The sequence below is a fragment of the Mercenaria mercenaria genome, chromosome 3 (genome assembly GCF_021730395.1).
Source record: "Mercenaria mercenaria strain notata chromosome 3, MADL_Memer_1, whole genome shotgun sequence".
NCBI classification, from domain to species: Eukaryota; Metazoa; Mollusca; class Bivalvia; order Venerida; family Veneridae; genus Mercenaria; species Mercenaria mercenaria.
Window position 1 is genome coordinate 48,708,810 of NC_069363.1, and position 23,627 is coordinate 48,732,436.

A 23,627-nucleotide genomic window follows, 5' to 3' on the forward strand; every position below is an offset into this window, starting at 1 on the left:
GAAGTTATTACAAACAACTGTATTTTGAATTTGTTATAATATAGTTCATATTCGAATGTATTTACACAATAAAATCATCCAGTTCACGTTACTTCAATCTCTTAAAAATTACAGTCACAGTCTCTAAAATAGTGCAAAGTAATTTCCAAAATAATGAGCTTTCAACTTCTGTTTGAAAACATCTATTGTGTCTGAGTTCTTTATTTCGAGAGGCTATTTAGGTCCAACAGTACCAAAACTTCTGTGTCGCTGAACGTTTTGCGCTTGTTGAAAGGAACAACGAAACACCCAGTAACGGAATTTGAAGAACGCAAGTTCCTTGTCTGTGTTTGTTTTATGAGAAGTTCAGAAAGATATTCTGGAGAGTTTCCAACTGAACAATTATACATGTAGGTGAGCATTTTGAATGTGATTCTGGCTTTGATTGGTAGCCAGTGAAGGTCATACAGCGCTTGCTTGGAACTGTCATATTTTCTTCGAATGTTACAGGTGTCCATCAGTATTATATCAGTTTAGGAATATGTTTTTTATCTTCCCACCATCAATTTCTTGAATATGCACCCCTTCCTCATTTCTGTATGAACTGAGAATGTAGCAATATGCATCCCCTTAAGAAAAACCATGAAATTCTAATCCACAGCATGACGGATGAATCTGTCTTTTATATTTTATGGTCATGCCTTTTGTGTTTGCTTTATCGCATATATTTAACTTAATTTCAAAGTATTTCGACAAATGCATTTGTAATAGTTGGTGCATCATGTTTTTGTTTGAAAAATATTAACTGCATCATCTTTCAAGAACACCATCAACAATAAAAAACGTATGATTATCATTTTTATAAGGCAAGAAAAAAAAAACGATCATAATCACGGATAAATTTGAAAGGGCGAATTAAATGAAGTAAGGTTCATTCTAAAGTTTGAAATCTCAAGGAATATTAATCGAACTTCAACTTCATACGTTAACTTCGCAAGAGACGTTGAAGGGGAAGGCGAAGGTTGAAATCTCAAACTCTCTAATATTCGCCGAGACGAACGTTACTGTTTAAGTTGTAATCAAAGGGACATAGAAGACGAATTTCATTTTATTTGAAAAGTCCTGTTTATTAAGAAAGGGACAAAATTATATAAAAAGTGTATACTACTAAATTTCATCTGTAAGTAATACTTTATATCTCAACGTGCAAACCTGAAATTGTTAATGTGTGTAAATATACAAAGGAAGCTCCTAACATTAGATCTTCGACCAATTATAACATTACCAATGCAAATTTATATTTATATTCTTACTGCCTTTGAAATAATTCTTTAACTACTACTTTCAAACATTGTATTTTTTTTTTTTTCTTTTTGTTTTAAAAAGTCTTTTTCGCTTAAATTTGAATTGTATTTGTTATTTTTAAAATTTACACGTGACACTTTGATAAAAAAAAGTTCTGTTTTTTTGAGATGTACAAATGTAAAGTGAAAAAAACCGTCTTTCTGTTTTGTTCTGCCAAAAATATTTGTGATTTGTGAGAAAAAAAAAAAAAATTTTTGAAATCAGTGAAAACCTAAAAACCGTTCGTGGTCACGCCGTTATTGATAAGTAAGTAACCCCTTTTTTCGCTCGGACAAGAAAAGGTGCTAGTTGAATCTTCAGTTACCCGCAGTATGTTTGTATTTGTGTACTATCAGTTTGCACAGTGCAATTAGTTTACAACTCGCGAAATAAGTAATTAAGGTAATGTTTAATTATCTACAATTACGAGGACAGTATTGTTTTATTTTTTACAACAAAAAATCTTTTACAATTCGTCTTAACTTTTTAAAACAGTGAAGATTTAAAATTTATGTAATTACAAAACAAACTTTTTATTTTTTGAAAAATTCATTGCGTTTCGTTGCATTTTTACCTTTTTTTTAAGCGAATTTTCGACTCTTAAAATATTCTTTTTGGCTAGGCTGTATTTGATAACTTATGATTTTTTAACTTTGACACGATTTAAATTCTCTTAAAGCTCATATATCTGCATGTTTACCTGCTTTGCATCTATAATGAAAAACACGGTTAGTTTGAAACCGACGGCTGGAACAAATTTCGACGGGCCAAACAAAAAATGACTGTGAATTTTTCGAATGTCCTACACTTAGTTTTGGACAAAGTTGTCAAAAAAGTTACCCTCCAACCTGATATTCTCACTAATGATAGATTGATATATTCCCTTAAAAAATTGCAGAATAGAAAGTCTGGATAAATTACGTAAAAATTGCAAAATTGGGAGTTTAAATTTCGAGTTTTGATAAATTATGAAGACGGTTCAAGATTGCAGATTAGGAAATCCAGATAAAGTTGAGGTGAGATTCAAATTTGTAGAATAGCGAATATTGAAAATTGGGCAGAACATTAAGGTGATGGAAAATATTCGTTTTTTCTTTGTATTTTTTTGTTCATGTAAGAAACGTAATAAACAAAGTAATAAACACAAAGTGAGTTTATCTTAATCTGTAAAGTTAACATTTTATCACTTATTGGTTCATGTTTGTTTGTTTTTTGTTTGTTTTTTTTTTTTTAACTTAAACACTTGTGCCATAATTGGTGCTGCACGCCAAGTCCCAAACGTAAGGGCCTTACCTTGGAACTTTTGAGAAAAAAAGGCGTTTTGTGCACGAAGGGGTTTTAAAACCCCCTTCCCACGGTTTTGAATTTTTGAACACCTGTACATAATTGGGCTGCACACAAAAAAACATAACCTAAACGGCGTTTTTGTAACTTTGGAACCCCGGTGAGAAATAATAGTTGATTTTTGTCCTAATAGCAGGGTAAACTTCATGCCTAGTGGTGTTGAGAAAAGGGGGGGTGGAACCGCCAGCAATTCTTTTTTTAGCTCGACTTTTCGAAGAACTGCGATTATTTTTTTTCAAAGCACATAAATAATATACCCAAGTGAACAGTAACCCTGATCAGTTTGTGTAGAAAACGGTAGAGGGGGATGTTTATGACCCGTGTATTCCGTGTTTTCCAAACACGTGTAAACATCCAAAAATATTGCCTAAGGGGTAGGATGAGACGACAATTAAACCGATTATAACCCGGGAATAAATCTTATTTATCTACTGAATTCAATAGTGTGCATAGATGCCAAATATTACGTATTTTCGCGACCCGATTGTCTTGTACTTTTCAAGCAATTTAAGAGCAGTAATTGGTCAAAAGAATCATGAAAACATTTTTGTATGTATAAAGAAAAAGACAAACAGAATGATATCAAAGTTTTGGTAAATTTCCATTGTGTGAAACGGGCCCCAAAATTGTGTGTGCAGAAGGGGGTAATTGACCAGTCCATCCTTGTCAGCAATAAAACCATTTTAGTCCTTCAAAAAACTAAATACGGTCTGGTAATTGCCTTCAAAACCATCAGAATTGCATTTAACATTAATGTGGACCCCACCACCAATTTTGGGAGGTAATTTCCCTGTATCTCCGATTCCCACACCCCCTTTTGGGGCCTACTACTTCTAAAAAAAAGCCTTTAAAAAATTTAAATTTTTTTTTTAAAAATTCATTATTTTTTTTTTTAAAAAAAATTGCACGCAAGGGTTCGCATCGTTTTGGCTATTATTTTTTTCATATTTTAAAAAAGTTTGGCTATTATTTTTTGGAGGCCAGTGTGAGCACTGAGCTCTGCTCGTCCGCCCGTCCTTCCGTCTTTTTGTCCCTTTTTAGACATCAGTTTTACCATGCCGTAACTTTATTACGCTACTTGGATTTTATTTAAACTTAAAACGAGTATTTATCACAACATCACAATATTCAATGAACACATTTCAGAATCTTATATTTAAGGTCAGGGTGATATGGGAAGAAGTTCAAAACATTTATATCCTTGTGCAGACACTTTCTCGTCTGCTTTCCCCTAAATTAGTTATTTTAACGAACACGGGTTTTTTTCCTACATTTTGTGATGCAATAAGATTCCCGGGTCATGTTTTCGATTTTTTAAAGCTTTTATTTTTTCGGAATTTTTTGTCTGGGTCCTCATTTTTTTCCTATTCATTGCCGGGGTTTCGAAAAAGATACGGTTTTGTAATTAGGTAGGACGGGGGTTAATAGGACCTTTTAACTTTTTGAAACTTGTTTTATGTGTCCATGACCGCTATTGATTTGGGGGTCACTTGCAAAGGTAAAGGTCACAAGGACCAAAACATTAAAAATGGTTTCCGCACATACTGGACAAGTATTTCCCCTGGACCTTAAAACTTCAACGTATTTTGGGTCTTGTTTTGTCATGACTTATTGTTTTGGGATAAAAGGTCAAGGCACGGGTATAAACATTAAAAATGGGTTTTTCTTTTTTTGTTTTTTTAAAAAAATTTTATTTTTTTAATTTCATTTCAAATGTCCATTTTTTTTTCCCCCTTTTTCCTTTAATAGTTTTAAAATTTTGGGGGTTATTTATTGTAACCCTTTTATTAAACTTTTAACTCATCACTTAATTGGGAAAACCGGCCCAAAAGGGGCCGTCAGGCTTAGCTGCTTGTCCATTATTATCAGCAAACGTATTTTTGCAAAGTAAATGCAAAGTATTGGTATCCCTTTCAAGATCGATGTCTTTTTTGACTATTTGTAGAGGGGTTTGTTATTAACTTTTCAGAATTTCATATCTTAATTGATTTTAAACACTTTCTTGTCCGGCTATTTATAATACAAAAGACCAATTTACCTTCTTTCTTAAACCGGGTAAGATATATCACGCCTTGTTTGCAATATCGTTGCCCCTAAAATTCCAGTCATTTCAAAGGGGATCAAAGGGGTTTTTTAGATTTCATTGTTACCCGAGTGCAATTTTACTAAATTTTTTTGTAGAGACGGGTTCGTGCCGGCACAGAAAAAAATTCCCCCGGTGTCGTAAAGGGTTACGCGGGATCAAAATGTCATTGATAATGCACTTTCCTGTCAGGGTCATAATGTTTTTTATCCTTTTTGGGTTTCAATTTTAATTTTTGATCGTGTCTGACCACGTTTTTTCCCTTACCCGATGGTACTGCCATTTTTTTTAATTTTATGTCAAAACTCCGAAAAAGATATAATTTTTTTAAAATTTTTCAAAATATTTTGTTTACATTCATTTTTTTTCCTCCAAAAACGATTTTTATGTTTTTATTGTTCTAACTTTAACAAGGGGCATAGTAAGAAAACACAAATGTCCATGTTTTTTAAATTTATTTGTAAATTTTTAAAAAAAGAAAGAAATGTTGATGATCAAAGTTTATAACGAAAAAACTACTTTTTTGCATAAAGCATGCGTTTGAAAAGACGACTAAAAACTTCAAAAATGTTCTATAAACACCCAAAGGATCTTAAAGACAATGTATAATTTATATCATAGTTTTGCAAAATAACGCACCTTCAGCAGCAAAATTATTGTAAAACGTAATTGTTCGGAAGGGTCTTCATTTTGAGCATTTGCGAAGATCTTTGCATATCAAATGTTAAATGGATGTAAAGAACGTTTTAAGCGTCAACAAATTATTTTACGTCGATAATGAATAATCAAACACCGACAACTGTCAAATAAAGACACAAAGATCATTTCAGAATTTAAAAACGAACTGGGTTCTATGCTGCGTGTTATGTAACGTATATGTTCCTAAGGATTTACACTTATAACTTTCGACAACAAAACTTCGAAAATAGTCGCTATATTTTGCATTACATACATTTAGCATATTAACACAGAAAAAACTTATTTTCGTAGTAGCCAGTGAAAGTGAAAAGCAAGTCCTAATCGAAAGACTGATTGCTGATTTGGTGAGACTGCACTGTAATAATAGGCAACAAATTCGATTATTGGTATACTGAATAATAGTTAAAAATATTAAAAAAAGTAAACATTTTTTGTTCTTTGTGTTCAAATGGGGTGCGTTCATACAGGTGCGTGTTTTTGTGTTTTCTTTTGCTAACTTTACTCACAAAGGAAAATATTTTTATTTTATTTTTTTTTTTCCTTTTTACATGAACGCACCATGCGTACTCAATTTTGTAAAAACAAATGTTTTTGACAATTTCATCCACCTTTTTTTTAAAAAGAATTCCATTTTTTTTTTTTTCCTTTCATAGAATTTTTTTAATTCACATATTATAGGAAATTTTTGCTGAAAAAAAATGAACAAAAAAAACAATAGGTCACCAGCTTTTTTTTTGTGAAAAATTTTTTTGAACACCCCACTTTTTCGAAACGCCAGCGATTTTTCAACATTTTCAAATTTTCTGTTTTTTTTAAAAATACCAACCAAAATATACTCCAGGCAGCAAAAATAGGGTTTTTTTTTTTTTACAATTTATTTATACTTATTTGATACACAGCATATTTTAATATTTAACCTTTACAATAATGGGTACAATGAAAAAAATTTGTTTCTATTTATTTTTGTGAACTTTTTCAATGAAAAAAACCCATATGAAGAATATTTTTTTTTAATTTTAAAAAAAACTTTTCATAGAATTTTTTCTTTTTTCTTGGTATAGAAATTTTTGTGAGCATAAAATGGCTTAAAGTGTAGGTACCGGGCAAAATTTATGTTAAGCCCGCTAGAATACAACACCCTTTCGGACGGAATGGCGCAACCGGGCCCAATTGTTACATTTATGTCTGCTAAAATTTAAAAAAAAATTTTTTAAAAATTCTTTTTCTTCTATAATGAAACTAATTAAACTGAAAGGGATATTGTCTTATCGTACTAAGTCTTTACTTACATTAATGAACAACACCTTTGTAAAAAAAGCGATGTGAAACAAAACCCACAAAAAAGCAAGATCCGTCAGGCTGATACTTTCAAAACAACATAAACCAGTATAACATTTGATTACTGATAAATTTATCAAAAATGTTATTTCATTCAAAAATCCTCATTTTAAGATTGTCGAACATTTTCAAAAAATTTTGACTTCAGTTCATTTTTCCATAGAAATTTTGGGGCTGCGCAAAAAAGATGGCATAAAAACTATGGGGAATTTCCCTTTAACGCATTTTTTTTTTGGGGTTTCGGTTAGCGTAAAAACAAACTTAAATTTAAAAATTTGTACTTAAAAAAAATTTTTTTTTTTAAATATCCGCCGTGGTAATGATTACGGGAAATCTTTTATTTGCTTGAATTTATTGCAAAAGCACTGAAAGGGAGGTTTTCTAGACACAAAACAATTGCAGAACTTCCTTTTTAGCTTGTTTAAAAAATTTCCAGAAAAATTTTAAATTTTATAGCAAAGTTTGTGTCTAAATCTGGGACTCTACAAAATACAAAGTTTTACTCTTAAAAAGCCTCAACATTTTAAAAGGAAAAACACCTACTTCCCCCTAAAGAAAATGCACAAGTATATTTTGCAACTTTTTCACGTAAAAGGACACATTAAGGGCTTTAGATAACCAAAATCATTACATTAAAGATTGTGTAATAAAAAAGAAAAAATACTTTTTCTTTTTAAGATAAGTTTAGGGTGAGAAAAAAAGTGCGACCCCGGGATCGATTCTGGACCCCCGATTCGGGGTTAAAGTGCTCTATCAAGTCTAACTGACTTTACCGAATGTGGTCAAGCTCGTGAGGCGGCATACATCGCCAGAGGACATAATATACAATCCTCGTTTATGACCAAGCAGTAACACCAACCCCAAAAAGGGTCTTAGCACAAAGGGGGCACAAAATTTCAGTAAGGAAAAGGGTATGCAGTACGTACGGGTTTGAAACGGAAACCCTTTTTTCATCGGGGTGTTGTTCACTAGAAAATTTAACCCGGGCTCCCTTACCATATCTTAGAAGCAAACTCGATAATTAAAAAAAACAAAAACCTGTGATTACTAGGGGTTTTTCCCAAATAATCATCGGGTGATTACTCTTCCGCCCTTTAGCTATAAGGTACATTTTCGGTATTCTTTTACCCATAATTACTCAAAAATTTAAAAAGGGGGAAAGTGTGATCACTTGGGTTCTACGATTTAAACAACTATTTTATATTGACAACGTTGTGCTTGTATCCATGCCCCCGTATTTCCCGGTTTTTAAAGAATTTTTGTTATAGATTAAAAAAACTCTTTCGAATTCAATGTCCGAAAAAGGGCCACACCCCATAGCGCACATCTTAATGTTTTTTTAACCCCGGGTTTTGTCGTTGTAAAGGAAGACAATCCAATTGCGAAGCGTGAGTCACTCAACCTTCATTTTAAATTTTTTTTGTCGATAAAAATTTCAGGTTTTCTTTCAAAAAATCACCCTCTTCACCATAAAATGTGTTTCGTTATCAAAAAATTATTACTCCTCAACAAATGATTGTCAGAAAAAATGAATTTTGAGAAGACAGTCCATTTTTGTGACTTTTTCTCTTCAAAATGCCTTTTTCCCCATTTTTGGGAAAAAATTTTTTAACTTATTGTATCAAGCTGAGGTTCTACTTTGTATTACATTAGACATAAATAAAATAAAAGCAGTTAAAATTAATTTTTTGCCCCTTTTTCAAAATTAGGCGTCAATTTCTTATGTTAATCTTCTGTTACCGATTGAAATCACCCACTAAAACACACAACACATATAGACGCGGTTTTATTTGTCTTTTTCATCATCATGGGAATCACGAGCTAAGTGATGAAATATTGGGCGGGCGAGAGTTTTTTAATGACAAAATGGAATTTCTTATTCTCGTAAACGGGATTATTTCGTCTCATACTTGCGGGTTTTGGGCGGAATTGAAATTTTTAACCTGTTATAAGACTCATTTTAGATTTTTGGTATTATTTGTTGAATATACTCGAAACTGTTCAGTGATACCTTAACAATTTTGTTGAGTATTGTTTTTACTCAATTTTGTATTTTCAGAAAAAAATTTAAAAAAATCATTGATTATCGTTTAAAGGGAAAATTTTAATTAAACCCAAAAAAGGGTATTCAGGCAACAGAGGGAAAAATTATTCGCACCAACAACAACTTCAAAGAAAAATCATAAAGCTTTCCTTACCCCACAACCAAATTCAAAAAAATTTGGCTGTATCTTTACAAAGTTAAACAAAGGGCAAACTAGGCAGTTTCAAAGAAACTTTGAATAGAAAATCTTGTAAACTTTGAGTTAAATGAGAGTTTTCTCTGCCTATTAACCTTTAAAAAACTTAAGTCCTTCTTTCGAATTAACAGGAGGGTTGACGGGCCTAACTTTAATGAAATTTAACCCCCCAAAATTTTTTTTCCCCTGTAAAAAAAGATTGAAAATTGTATTAATATAAAAAATTTTCTGTTTGTACGCACAAAATTCCTTCGGGGGAAAATTCACAGCGGGCGCTTGAAAAGAAATTTAATGCAGATCCAATTGCAAATGAGAACATAAAATCTCTAACTTTGGGACGAAATAATTTTTTCAAACTGATTGCCTTGAATAAAATCTTTTTTGTCGTTTAATGCGTATTATTAATCATCATGCCCCCTCGTGATATAATTTTTCACATTAAATTAAAAACAAGGTTTTATTCGCAACAAATCACTGTTTGGTTATTTTATTACTTAAATATGTCCACATAATATGAGTTTACTTTTTGCTTCACAACTGAGAAAAGTATTAAAATATGTTGTTACACAAATGACAATTAAGCTAAATTTCTTCGATGAATATTCTATTCAATTTCCCTTAACCTGAGTATTTTTCATTAATAACATAAATTATTTTTCCTTTTTTACGGAAATTTTAAGGTTATGGTTTTATGAGATGTGTGTTTTTTGTTGTTGTTGTTTTTTATTTTTTCAATTCGAAAAAAAATATCCTTTCTATGTCCGGGATTCCGTGGACTTGCAGCACTTTTACACCTACATTTATGGCCAAATATCGTGTTGGGCCCTTTGTCACTTCGACTCAAGTTTACCAGTCAGCTTTCAGATAATTTAATTAACAGCCGATAATATGAATATCTGTGGGGTTGATAGCCCTAGATCAAAAAAATAAAAAAACTTTCATAACCAAGAGAGAAAAAAGGGGGGACTTTCAACAAAATTTAAAAACCCGCCAATTAATCCTCATTAAACCCGACCCTTTTTTTCAACTTCAGAATGTCAAACCTCATTTAGCAGCTCTGTCGGGGAAAATAAATCACATGTAAATCCAAAGTGAAAAAAAATAATTATTTTTTTCCCTTTTACTGAAAAATGTCACCAATTAAAAAATTTAGGTACTACTTTTGAGTTCCCGATTTCCTCGGGGCCATGGATTAAAAATAACTTAGGATTTTCAAAAGCCTTGTTTACTAAATTTTCCGGAAAAACCTTTGCTCCCTCTTTTTTTTTTTGTCTTTCCAACAACGCCTTTGGCGGTCCAAAAAGTGTATTCGTTTTTCCCCCCCAAAATATAAAAACATTTCGCCATGCATGTAAGGGATTTTTACGTATTTTGCGTTGGAAAACATGACGTTACAGTACAGTTGAAAAAAAAAGGGTAATTTTTTGTACAGTAAAATATTAAAATATTTTACGATTTTTCATTTTTCTGAATAAAGTTTTAAGTGTCTTTCGATTTATCATTTAAAAATTAAAAAAAAACTTTATCAAAAACGTCTGTAAAGCTAAAAATATTAAAATATGTTCGAAAATTAAGAAAAAAATTCCGATTTCAATTTGCTTTAACATTCCTTTGAATTTTGGGCAGTGTTACATCTGTTAAAATTTTTTTGGTGCCCGAAACCCCCAGGCCAAGACTACAGTAATTTTTGCTATGTATTCTATATTTTATATAGACACTGGACACTATTGTGATTTTGCATGAATTCCAAACCCCGTAAAATACCAGCACTCAACTACAGAACTATTCAAAAGAAAAATGCCAGCAACAATAAACATCGGGTTGACCGGCTCTTTTTTTCCACCATTTTGAACTAAATCACATCCGTATGAAGAATACTCTCTAAATGGCCCCAAACAGGATAAACGGCCCCCTGAAAAAAATCATGTTATGATATTCTTAAAATTTTCCCCTTTTCAAATTGTACAGTAATACTATTTTATTCTACACTATTCAATTATGCATTTATTGCGGTTTTTTTCCAAAACACATTTCACCCTCAAACAGAAACTCTTTTCCCCGAACCATTTCCTTATTTTCCAAAACCCAAGGGGAAATAATGTGAAATTGTACCACTATCATCGTGTCTTTAGTTTTATATTTTGTGTAGTGGAATAACCTTAAATTACACGGGCCCTTTCACGAAACTAACTTAGGAAAAATTAGAACTTAGGGTAAGTTTTTTCCGAAATTAATTTTAAATAATTTTACTTTTTCTATTCGGCCTTTGTTTGAAGGGGCAAGAAAAAAAAAAATAGATTTGTTACAGAATTGAATTAATTACGTATTTATAGTACAACACCAGCTATACCCTATAAAATAAATGTGTTTTAAAAGTTCATACTTAGGAACGAACTGGGGATGAAACTTATAATCTTTTGTGAAACAGGCCCTTGATCTGTAACTTTTGGAGTATATATATATTTATAGCAATTAATGTAGGTATAAATATTAAAATTTTGTGAAAAAGGTTGACGGAAAAAATCACTTCAAATCTCAGTCATTCAACATTATTTGATTCCACCTAAGTGAACAGAGATCACTTTGTTTTCAAGAATGTAATTCATCAAAACGTAAAACACAAAGGTTTTTTGTTGTTCTCAAGTTACTAAATATAACATATATCCGTATCACATGAGTATAGGAGTTTCATTTCTCAACTGAAGAAAAATGCTAGAGCGCATAGTCATACTGAAGTCTTCAGTGAGCGAAAACAAAATAAACTCTTTTGACAGAACTGCGGTTATTTTTATTCCGATCTGGTTTTAAAATTCAGTAATACTCTTAAGACACTCCTATGGCAAGTTTTTTTTTGTGGTGGTTGTTTTTGTTGCTTGGGTTTTTCTTTGTTTTTTTATTATTATTATTGTTATTATTATTTGTAAGATATAAGAGGTTAAAACGAGAAACCCGACCCGGGGTATTTTTGGGTCCTTTTGAGATACACGCATTTTAATGTTTGGCCCTTTCATTGTTGGACGCTATATGTTTTCATTTTAAATTTTGCCTTGTTTTTTTTTTTTTGTAAAATAGGTACATTTTAACGGAAAAACTTATTTTTCCTTCTCTTGGAAAAACATTTGGGTGGGTAAAACACACTTGACTGAGAATGGGGTCGAAAACTCTTGTCGTTACAACTTGGGCCCAAAAAAAGCCCTGCCTTAGAAATAACCCTTTACGTTAAAATTTTTTTTCCTAATTGAGGCGTCTCTTGCTGAATGGCCCGGGAAATTTAAAATTTCTAAACCCCAAAGGGGTTGATTATTGATTCTTTTTTTTCCTTTATACTTGAAGAGCATAACAGGTACAAACAGGTAACATATTAAGCAAATTTACTGTAAAAACGAATATTATCGTTTTCTTTTGAAGCATGGTCAAAAATGTGAAAAAAAAACGCCTTTCGACCCTATCCATTTTGCTATCAAATCCCCACCAAATGTAACAACTGACGGGGCAAGTGTTTACCAGTGTAATTTTTTATTTCCGATTTACCAATTGAAAGGGGGAAGGATTTACCTTTTTGTTGGTTAACAAATTTTTTTAGCGTAAATACTTTTCTTGACATTGTTAGGCGTAATAAAATAAAATAGTTCTTTTTCAGAATTTTAGGTTTTTTTTTATTTAAAAACACCCTTGGTGAAAATGTAACGCCCCTAGGGTCGCTTTTGAATAAGAAAAGTTTCTTGTTTTTAAAGTGGTGCGACAAAATTATTTCCAGCCCACCCACCCAGGGGTATATTTACCCCCAGCATCAGTCTAGACCGATATGTTTGGGAAAAAGTCCAATTAAAGTAAATGACCCCGCATGAATAAGTGGGATATAGACCCCAACCCGGGGAAACAATCCGGGTTCGGGAAACGACTCGGATTGGCCCCGGGAACGAACCCGGGTTGCCGACGTTGTACCCACCTTAAACCCCGCGCCACCGACTCCCCGATTTTAAAAGGGGGTACGGAATACATAAGGTAGAATGGGGTTTTTCTTGTGTCCCACCCTTGGGTTCCCCACATGGACAAAATTTTTAAAAAAATATTACAAACCAAAATTTTCAAGTGATCAATATTATTTTTATGAGTGCCCAAGAAGGGAACTTTTTTCAAGCTTTTTCTTTTTATACACAGTCTTTTGCCTTTTTAACTTGTCGGTGAATAAAAGGAAAATATGGTGAGCCATTAACCGCTTCCTTTAAGGTCATGTAGTGTTTTGTTTGGTACTTGAAACAGTCACTGCCCTGTTTTTATCATATAAGGTTGGAAGTCAATGTGAAATTAAATGTTTACAAAAAAACGTGTTTTTGAATACGTCCTCAAATTTTTTCCAGGGGTTTATCCCCCCAAAATTGTGAATTATAATAAAAATAATGTAAACATAACAATTTGGGGCGAGGATTAACTTTTGAAAATGGTAAAAAAATCCTGAATTTTTCCCGAGAGTGCAGTCATCGCCGGAAATTTTAAACCAATTTAAATACGTCCCAATTGTACGGCACTTTTCCACGGACTAAAACTGTTCGAAATATTCTTTCCATCGTTGTCACAACTTATCAAACCTAAAAACAATAAGATTTGGTTTTGGGTTTTAAAAATTTTTTTAAGTGAATTCTACACACAAGAAATTAAAAAGGCCTCCACTATGGGAAAAAATTAGCCTTTTGACAATTCAAGGAAAATTTGGGCTTGCTTAAAGAAAGACAGACCAGTATTTTTGCAATGGAGTAGATGTGGGAAGCAGGACCAGCTTTCCTATCCGATCGGTTCGAAAACGTACGGGACAGCGGGATTTATTTTCACCGGATTTACCCAAGGAAAAAACTTACCGCACTTGCAAATTTCTTTCAAGCACACAACCCCGAACCCCGTTAAATTGCGGAAAGCTTCAGATTCTGGAAACGCGACGAGACCGGATGAACGTAGTCAATCAATGTCAGTCTCAGGAAACCGCGGAACATTGTAAAACGGGGGAAAAATAAATGAATCATTAAGAAACGATTTTTTTTGTTTTAAAAACGAAAGATCCAAAAGCGATTATTACTAAAAGGACAAAAACGAAAAGCCATTTATAGCCACTGCATGGAATTGCAAGAAAGCTTTTAAGGACAATGGGTACCAACCTGAATAAACTGACATTAAGAAAGAAACAAATAGCAAAAAAAACAACCCCCAGGTAGAAAACGAATCACCCTGTACGATGTAAAACAAACCTAAACCTGACCAATGTAATTCAAAGACACTACCCCGTAAAAGCTTGGCGGAAAGGGAATTTCCCCAGCAGGCAATCAGCAACAAAAACCAGTCAAAAGCCAAAGAAAAAAAAAGGGTAAGGCAAGTTACACAAGTGGGGAGAAGAATTGATATAGACAGTTTGCAAACAGTAACATGACACAGGAACGAATAGGAACCCATTTGGTTTTAAACCCACAGTAAATGGGAAAAGGTCAAATGGAATTGATACTGGTCGGGAGTTTTTAAATTCCTATGGAGAGAAAGAAACCTTGTTTCCGAAGGGCACAGTGATGAATCAGCTTAAATTGAACTACTCAAATGAAACCTTGTTACCAGAAGGTTATTAAAGGCAAATTAAAAAAACCACGGGCAAGAGAAAATTTGAAGTTGATTTAAAAAGGGGAAAAGGAAAAGTCCCTTTTTTTTGGGAAAAGAAAGGTTGTACGTCCTAAAATTAGATTGGAAGAAATTGGAACTTAAACTAGACAGAGTTTCCCAAAATTAAAACAAAAACAAGGATGTATTTGACAAAAACTTGGGAAAGGAAAAACTGAAGGCAAAATTGAAGTCAAAGCCGAAATACGCCAAAATTTTAAAGGGTAAAGGTGCCCTTTCTAGAAGCCCAATTGGAGAAGAGTTAGATGTCTGAAAAATGGGGTTCTGGAGAAAGTCAACAAATAAAGGGCAACCCCAATTTTAAAACCCTTTTTTCCCAAGAAGGAAGGCATAAGGGTCTGCGGGGATTCAAAATGACCCTTAATCCCTTGGGAAGTGGACCCATCCCCTTTCCTAAAAAGAAGACAATTTGCGTCATAGGAAAGGGGAAACATTTTCCAAAAATTGATTTTAAAAAAAAGCGACCTACGGGGTTTAAGCAGACGATAGCAAACAGACTTTTAATTAAACAAATAAGGGTCTATTTCGAAATAATCCTCGTATTGGGAAACGCATCAGCCCCCCGCAATCTTTCAGAGATTGATTTAACAGGGTTTTAGGGTATTCCCAACGTAGAAGTGATATTAGATACATGATAGTACGACAGGGGTACAATGAACCTTAGAAAAACTCGAAAAGTTTGAGTCGTTTGAGTGAATCGGGTTTAAAAATAATGCGAGAAATGTGCGTTCTGAATGAAAAGGGGTTCTGTGGGCCCGGAAATTTCCAAAGATGGGCCCCACAAAACAACTGAGAAAATTAACGCGATAAAAGATGCACCGCCAATCAAAAATGCAGAGACAAGACGTTCCCCGGGCTTTTCCAGTATACGCGATTTTTGCCAAAATTTGGGAACATGTTACACCCCTGCATCACTTTACAAGAAAGCTAAAAGGAAATGGACCCAAAGGTGTCAAGATGCAGTTTCCAAAGTGAAGGGGAAAGATAACATCTGACTTGTACTGTCAACATATCCGATCTACGGTTTTTTCCGCGGCGACGCAAGATCTTTCGGTGGAAAAAGTCTCAGCCACAACTACCTAAGGTACAGAGCGACCGATGCTTTTTTATCGGAAGTTCAATAAAGCTGAAAAAAACTATAGTAAATTGCAAAGAAGCACTTAGCTTGATCTGGAGAATCAAGAAATTTAACCTTCTAAACGGAAGAAGGGTTTCTCTGGACAACCCCAAACCGTTTTTGTCGATTTTTTTGTCCCACAAAAGGATTAGCGCTCGACGCACTAGATTAAACGAATGCTTTGTTTCTGAGGGTACCATATGATATTGTTTACCGGTAACAAAGCAACTGGAAATTGTACTCACATCAAGGTTACCCCTTAAAAGTCGAAAGTACTAGAACTGATAAACCCATGTCTTCTTTATAAACAGTTAGATACTTATTAAACATGATCAAGTACCTTTAGACAAAACGTGACAGAATTTTTCAAATTACTTTTATGTTGCGAAAAGGGAAAAACCCATGAACAGTTTGAAATCTCGGAGTGATAACCGTTCATGAACAGACAATCACAAATATCGGTTCACCAAGGAGCTTTTAAAGGGGGACTCCGGTAAAATTTTCCCTATTCCTGGAATCTGACACAGGAGTTGCATTTGGCATCTTGGAATTGTCAAAGAAAACCCCGGCAAAAAGCTAGTCCCGGGGCCAGGGGTTCGATAAAAATTGGAGGGGAATTTCCAATCATGTTATGGGTTCTCACGCGAAAACCAGTCCCCCCTGAAGCCCAATTCACCCTTGGGGAAAACCCGAAAAGCCTTGGACAAGGTTCATGGGATTTTGCGGGCCATTTAAGGGGCCAATGTTTCTAGAATTTGTGGCTCAAAATTTCCCAAAAGACCCATTGTTAAGATCAGAACAAAAACAACCACCAGTAAAACTATTTGGGTTTCGAACAAGTTTGCAGAAATTTGGGCTTTGTGCGAGATGGAGGGTAAGGGCCTCAATTTCTGTGAGGGGAATTTAAGATTTTCATAAACTTAAGGAAATTTAAACATATTAATGCTCCATATCACCCTAAGACAACTGATCGCCGAACTTTTGTTCAAAGTTTTAAACAGCATTAAATCCCCCACAAAGACGAAGGAAAATTGCAAAAAAAATTGTCTCGTTTCTTATAACTACCGGAATACTGAACATTCAAATGGAGAAACGCCGCCCAAATTATGTTTGGGGGCGTCGACTACGCGTTTGGAAAAATCAAACCCAGTTAGAAAAATCGTGTAAGCAAAAACAAGCAAAAATGGTGCATTCTAACGAGAGCGAAATTTCGAGGTTCGGACATGTTATGAGTGATTACCCGGACAAGCATGAGAAAAGGATTCCAGGTGTTTAAAACCCAAAAAGGTCCAGTGCTACAATGTGGAATAAACCTGGGGTTACCTGGAGACGTCACGCAGATAGTCAGAGCCGTAATGAATATGAGGAAGCCCTGAAATTTTCGTTGATCCAGGATTTCCCTCAACTCAGTCTAAATCATCGTTGAAAATGTTTCCCCAGCCGTGGAAAGTTCAGGTCCTACATCGCCTAGAAGGGGAAAGTTACGACACCGAAGCCGAAAGAACCGCCCCCTGTTGTCGAATTGAGGGTTTTTCACGCAAAAGTTAAAAAACGGGGGTTAATGGGTCTGAAAATATCACAGTTTTAAAGGGGCTAATAATCCCTTTGCGTGATATTGCTTTAATGGAAAATGTGTTCAATTTTTTTGTTCTATGTTTTAACTTATATTCGTTTGAGTTTAAATAAAAAGTGTTGGTAACACATATTTTAAAATAAAAAAAATTTTAAACTTGGGTTTTATAGTTTTAACGTGTTTTAGCTTTTCATTTAAATGTTTGTATTGTTTTGTGTACTAGTGTTTAAAAATAACTTCTATGATTAAAAAAAAACATTTCACATTTTTGAAAATTTTAACATTATTATTCTTTTAAAACTTACTTCTAATTAAAAGGGAATGTTTTTTTAAATTGAAAGAACATTTAAATCAGACACCCCCGTTTATTAATTCAAAACTTTAACGGGTTTAAAATTTTTCTTAGTGTGGGGGTGTGTTTGTATTTGGGACTCTGAAATTCCTGCCTGTTTACAAATAAGGTTTTTGAAGCATTTTGAAATTAAATGTTTTACATAAAAACGTGTTCGTTGAATTACGTCCCCCAAATTATTCCAGGGTAAATCCACCCAAAATGTGAATTTAAATAAAAAAATTTAAGATAACATTTGTACACGAATTAAAACTGTAAAAAGAATTCCGCTTAAACCTTTCAGGGGGGGGGGGGGAGGGTATTGTTTTCTTCTCTCATGAACATACCAAAAAAACCAAATCTGCTATTAAATTTTCTTGGTTAATTTTTGTCTTCCAAAGGAACTTCTAACAGATTTTATTTATATCCCAGTGGTATTTGCCACAGAGTGTTCCGTTATGACGTTAAATCTACCTACTTTTCTTATGTTCTTTGTGAGGGAGTCTATTACGCATATACATAAACAATAGCTTCACTGTTAGGGAAATTTGATTGAGGGAAGGGGTGGGGGAGGGGGGGGGGGCTGCCTTTTGGAAATACTTTTCTTTTTTTATATGGCCCGGGGTTTTGAAGTTTTTATAACAAAATAAAAAAGAAAATCTTTGTAGATGTTTTTTAAACTTCTTTTTTTTTTATTCAAAAGAATAAGTATTTATCAATATTGCAGCTTTGATGCAAAATCCCAAAAACATTATTATTTTTAACAAGTGTGCTTTGCCACTTAGCAACAGACATTGCTATCATGAGATTTTATCACCCTTTTTTTACCCCCCGACAACAAAATTCAACAAGGATCAGTAACAACAAAAGTTGGCATGGGGCATGTTCGTTCTTTAGAAAAAAAAAGCAAGTTATGGGGCTTTGTTTTTTTGTTACTATATAATACCTAGACACAACGTGTGCGCACCATCTCCCTCATCCCCCTTTACACAATTTAATGACATTCACCAATTACAGTAACAACAGAGTTGTGCATGGGGCATGTTAGGTTCTTTCAGAAAAAAAATTGCAGAGTTAAGGGACTTTGTTTTTTGTTACTATACTATATACATAGACACAATCTTGTGCGCACCATTTCTCCTCATCCCCTTGACACAATTTTATGACACTTCACACAAGTTATCAGTAACAACAGTAGTTGTGCATGGGGCATGTTAGGTTCTTTCAGAAAAAAAAATGCAGAGTTAAGGGACTTTGTTTTTTGTTACTATACTATATACATAGACACAATCTTGTGCGCACCATTTCTCCTCATCCCCTTGACACAATTTAATGAAACTTCACACAAGTGATCAGCACCGACGGTAGTTGTGCATGGGGCATGTTAGGTTCTCGCAACAACAAAAATTGCAGAGTTATTGGACTTTGTTTCTTGTTAACATACTATGTACATACAGTCTGCATATGCAATATTGTGCGTGCCTAATCTTCCGAACCCTTACACACAATTTAATGAAACTTCACACAAGTGATCAGTACTAACCCTAGTTGCGCATGGTGCATGTTACGTTCTTTTAGATAAATATTCTGCATAGTTATGGGACTTTGTTTTTTGTTACTATACTGTATACATACAGTCTATATACATACAGTCCACATAATTATGCAATCTTGTGTGCGTCAAATTGCAATGTACTATGTCAGTGCATGCGGGGGTACATTCATCACCTTTAGTGATAGCTCTAGTTTAATAACGGTTTTAGAGTTATATCAATGGAATGAAAATCTTATACAGATTGGACAGCTGCGAAAACACCACTGCGGAAACCGGTTTATAGTGTACGTCCAACCCCTCTCTTAACCCTACCATGTTTCTTTGCATCCAAGATGTATTTTAGCTGAGCTGTAGATTGCATTTTAGTAGTCACTGGACTTGTCCATAATCATTTTTTAAATTACTGCCACGTACCTATTATTCTTTGAATAAGAATATATCGACCAAATGTGACAATGAAACTGTAAAATGCATAATTTTAACTAGCTGTTCACCGCTATCAAAATAGTTCATACAAATCAATCAAAGAAAGCAATTGTATAAATTATTTGAAAAAATACGTAAAGTTTAGTACGGTGGTATGTTTAGGACATATGTTATTTTTTTAAGATTAAATTATCTCGTGCGCACGACATCTTATCTTGAACGATCAACATCTTATCTCGTGCGCACGACATCTTATCTCGAGCAATCAACATATTATCTCGTGCGCACAACATCTTGTCTTGAACGATCAACATATTATCTCGAGCGATCAGCATATTATCTTGAGCGATCAACATATTATCTTGAGCGACCAACATCTTATCTCGTGCGCACGACATCTTTTCTCGAGCGATCAAAATATCATCTTGAGCGATCAACATATTATCTTGAGCGATCAACATCTTATCTTGAGCGATCAACATATTATCTTGAGCGATCAACATCTTATCTCGAGCGATCAACATATTATTTTAAGCGATCAACATCTTATCTCGAGCGACCAACATCTTATCTCGTGCGCACGACGTCTTATCTTGAGCGATCAACATCTTATCTCGAGCGATCAACATCTTATCTTGAGCGATCAACATATTATCTTGAGCGATCAACATATTATCTCGTGCGCACAACATCTTATCTTGAGCGATCAACATATTATCTCGAGCTTACAACATATTATCTTGAGCGATCAACATATTATCTTGAGCGATCAACATCTTATATCGAGCGATCAAAATATCATCTTGAGCGGTCAACATATTATCTTGAGCGATCAACATCTTATCTCGACCGATCAACATCTTATTTCGTGCGCACGACATCTTATCATGAATGATCAACATCTTATCTCGAGCGATCAACATAATATCTTGAGCGATCAACATCTTATCTTGAGCGATCAACATCTTATCTCGAACGATCAACATCTTATTTCGTGCGCTCGACATCTTATCTCGAGCGATCAACATATTATCTTGAGCGATCAACATCTTATCTCGAGCGATCAACATATTATCTTGAGCGATCAACATCTTATCTCGAGCGATCAACATATTATCTTGAGCGATCAACATCTTATCTTGTGCGATCAACATCTTATCTCGAGCGCATGACATCTTATTTATATATATTAAGGCCCTTTGTGTGTGCATTTAGGTCATCAGTAAAACATACGGACAAGTTGTTAATTAGGGTCCCGCCTATTCCGCTGTTATTTAAACTCTCCACAAGTACATTTACAAATTTATCACATCAGTTGGGAGAGCAATGCATATAATTGGTCATCCTATCTTCAAAATCAAATGAACATAACCATTGATGCATACTGCATGTTAGAACAGCAACAAATTTCAGTTCGACTGATAAATTCGCGCAGAAAAGCTGCATGTATGAATTAAGGGAAAACAAGGAAAATCGTTTAATATTAGGGCGAATTATGGAAGCCCTTGAGGGACAATTGATTTCCGTACTTCCCACTTCTGACTTCTAACTTTTGCACTTCTCACTTCCAATGTCTTGACTTCCTGCCAACTTTCCTTTTCTGGAAATCGGAAGTAAGAAGTGCGAAAGTTGGAAGTCGGAAGTATGAAGTCAGGAAGTTGGAAGTCAGAAGTGCGGAAGTTAGAAGTCAGAAGTGTGGAAGTTAGAAGTAGGAAGTAGGAAGTCAGGAAGTTGGAAGTGAGAAGTGCAAATGTTAGATGTCAGAAGTGGGAAGTACGGAAATCAATTGTCCCTCCAGAGCTTCCATAGCGAAGCCTACATATTATTTTATTTTGTCAAGGACTTAAATTTATTTCTTTGCATCATCACTGTCTTTTTTGCTGCCTTTTTTATCAGTTTCCGTATTTAAATGTCTAACCCTGCAAACATGTGAAACGGTTATAAGTATAATCTAAATGAAAACAAAAACGGTGGCAGCCGTATGTTTTTACTAATGATCTGAATTCACACAAAGGTCCTTAATAGATATTGAAAAGATGACCGAGAAAAGATGTTGACCACTCGAGATAATATGTTGATCGCTCAAGATAATATGTTGATCGCTCGAGATAAGTTGTTGATCGCTCGAGATGATATGTTGATCGCTCAAGATAATATGTTGATCGCTCAAGATAAGATGTCGTGCGCACGAGATAAGATGTTGATCGCTCAAGATAATAATTATTATGTTGATCGCTCGAGATAAGATGTTTATCGCTCAAAATAATATGTTGATCGCTCAAGATAATATGTTGATCGCTCGAGATAAGATGTTGATCGCTCAAGATAAGATGTCGTGCGCACGAAATAGATGTTGATCGCTCAAGATAAGATGTCGTGCGCACGAGATAAGATGTTGATCGCTCAAGATAAGATGTTGATCGCTCAAGATAATATGTTGACCGCTCGAGGTAAGATGTTGATCGCTCAAGATAATATGTTGATCGCTCAAGATAATATGTTGATCGCTCGAGATAAGGTGTTGATCGCTCAAGATAAGATGTCGTGCGCACGAAATAAGATGTTGATCGCTCAAGATAATATGTTGATCGCTCGAGATAAGAAGATGATCGCTCAAGATAATATGTTGATCGCTCAAGATAAGATGTCGAGCGCACGAGATAAGATGTTGATCGCTCAAGATAATAATTATTATGTTGATCGCTCGAGATAAGATGTTGATCGCTCAAAATAATATGTTGATCGCTCAAGATAATATGTTGATCGCTCGAGATAAGATGTTGATCGCTCAAGATAATATGTCGTGCGCACGAAATAAGATGTTGATCGCTCAAGATAAGATGTCGTGCGCTCGAGATAATATGTTGATCGCTCAAGATAATACGTTGATCGCTCGAGATAAGATGCTGATCGCTCGAGAGCAGATGTCGTTCGCACGAGATATGATGTTGGTCGCTCAAGATAATAATTATAATGTTGATCGCTCGAGATAAGATGTTGATCGCTCAAAATAATATGTTGATCACTCAAGATAATATGTTGATCGCTCGAGATAAGATGTTGATCGCTCAAGATAAGATGTCGTGCGCACGAAATAAAATGTTGATCGCTCAAGATAAGATGTCGTGCGCACGAGATATGATGTTGATCGCTCAAGATAAGATGTTGATCGCTGAAGATAAGATGTTGATCGCTCAAGATAAGATGTTGATCGCTCAAGATAATATGTTGATCGCTCAAGATAATCTGTTGATCGCTCGAGATAAGGTGTTGATCGCTCAAGATAAGATGTCGTGCGCACGAGATAAGATGTTGATCGCTCAAGATAATAATTATTATGTTGATCGCTCGAGATAAGATGTTTATCGCTCAAAATAATATGTTGATCGCTCAAGATAATATGTTGATCGCTCGAGATAAGATGTTGATCCCTCAAAATAATATGCTGATCGCTCGAGAGAAGATGGTGATCGCTCAAGATAAGATGTCGTGCGCACGAGATAAGATGTTGATCGCTCAAGATAAGATGTCGTGCGCACGAAATAAGATGTTGATCGCTCAAGAGATTATGTTGATCGCTCAAGATAATATGTTGATCTCTCGAGATATGATGTAGATCGCTCAAGATAAGATGTCGTGCGCACGAGATAAGATGTTGATCGCTCAAGATAATTTAATCCTAAAAAAATAATTGCATGTCCTAAACATACCACCGTAGTTCAGCTAAAGCACTTTTTTTAAAAACAGTTTTGTTTAAATTCTGAATTTAGTTGAAAACATCGGTCATACTTGACGTTTTTAAATTACTTTTATTCTGAAAGCGGTTGATCTATGGTTACGATGACATGCATTCACTTACCTTTGATCATCAAGCGTTTTACTACTAGTTGAGGCGCCTTTCTAATGGGTTTGATCTATGTTAAAATGTAGAAACATTAAA

The 23,627-nt window shown here is 34.4% G+C and overlaps 1 protein-coding gene across 2 annotated transcripts in view; it reads left to right on the forward strand.

Moving 5' to 3' along the window:
* LOC123524838 (uncharacterized) overlaps nt 1-23,627 on the forward strand; it is a 474,072-nt gene that overhangs the window by 373,009 nt on the left and 77,436 nt on the right. The gene's annotated exons all lie outside the window — the stretch shown is intronic.